The 1,524-nt window shown below is 38.3% G+C and overlaps 1 non-coding gene across 1 annotated transcript; it reads right to left on the reverse strand.

Moving 5' to 3' along the window:
• Positions 1-1,175: 1,175 nt before the first annotated feature.
• Positions 1,176-1,294, reverse strand: LOC134364756 (5S ribosomal RNA). Its single transcript, XR_010021883.1, has one exon. It is a non-coding gene; the product is annotated as a 5S ribosomal RNA (ribosomal RNA).
• Positions 1,295-1,524: the final 230 nt, after the last annotated feature.

Genomic DNA, 1,524 nt, shown 5'->3' on the forward strand with positions numbered 1-1,524 from the left:
AGAATAAATTTCAATTTTTACGATATTATTCAAATTCATAAGGATTTTATGTATGAACTAAAGTATGCACTAACCAGACAAAAATGTTACATATTGAAGTTTGCACTGTGTTACACTGTTTTAAAATTTAAAAACAAATGAAACTTTAAATGATCCAGTGTGACAGGATAGAAATCATTCTGTTTCTTAATTTGTATAATCATGTGCTATCATGTATTATGAATCTACTGCTTGAATTAAAAAATATGTAGTACCACAAGGGTCTAAGATCCACACTGCTCCCAAAGTGAGCTAGAACAATTCTAAACTGTCATGAACTACTCTTGAAATGACTGTGTGTAGCTGAGTCTGCATGTGTCAGGAGCCTGCTGTCTAACTGGGAATTCTCCAAATCAATTTTTCTGTAAAATGTTTAGTGAGGCATAAGTAATACAAATATGTCAATATGAAGCTCGCATTATCGAAAGTCAGTAATAGTAACATTGCTACAGAATTTAAATCCACAAAAGAATTTGGGAGGAAGGAGTATTCTATTACTTACATTGTTTAGAATTAAAGATGCACGGTAATAATAAAAAGTAGACCAATTCCTAATTGGTTTTTATTACTGTTTTTAAATGCATTCCCTTGTTGCCTACTCCAGTGGCTTACGACTCCCACTGCCCCACCCAGGGTACCACTGCCTACCATGAGCTTGGCCCCGTGTTAGGTGCTACTGTGCCATGTCCAGCAGAACAGATGAAGTCCTCCTATCACAGAGCTTGCAGGTTAGTGGAAGAGGTCAACAGAGAAGAAGCAAACAAATAAGAATTTACAAAACTCTAGGAGCTATGAAGGAAATACACTACATCCAGAAACAGAGAATAACAGGAAATCTATTAGGTAATGTGATGAAGGAAGGTTCATCTTCTCAGTGCTTGGTGAGCAAGTTGGAGAGTGGTGTGAGCCAAGGTTGGGAAATAGGCAGACACCTGACCAGCCTTGAAGAGTTTCACTTTTATTCAAAGTGCAGGAAAAAAATCCATTCAAGTTTTAAGCAAGAGAATGACATAAATTTTATGTTTCCAAAAGATTACTCTGACTGCTGTGTGGAGGATGGATTGAAATCTGGCAGTAACAGAAACTAGGTTACCTGTTAGATATTTCTTTTTTTTTTTTTTTTTTTTTTTTTTTAAAGCCTACAGCACCCGGTATTCCCAGGCGGTCTCCCATCCAAGTACTAACCAGGCCCGACCCTGCTTAGCTTCCGAGATCAGACGAGATCGGGCGCGTTCAGGGTGGTATGGCCGTAGACCCTGTTAGATATTTCTAATGCAGGACAAAGATAATGGATGGTTTGCCTCAAAAGGTGGTAACACTGATGGAAAGAAAATTAAGTATGTTTCGAATATGAGTGATTGAAAGTGGGAAGTGAGATACAGGAGGTCATCAAGAACAGTGCCCAAGTTTCTGCCTTGAGTAACTGGGAGAATGGTGGTGGCTTTTACTTAACTGGAAAGTTTGGTGGGGGACAGATTCCTAATA

The sequence above is a fragment of the Cynocephalus volans genome, chromosome 1 (assembly GCF_027409185.1).
Source record: "Cynocephalus volans isolate mCynVol1 chromosome 1, mCynVol1.pri, whole genome shotgun sequence".
Lineage (NCBI taxonomy): Eukaryota > Metazoa > Chordata > Mammalia > Dermoptera > Cynocephalidae > Cynocephalus > Cynocephalus volans.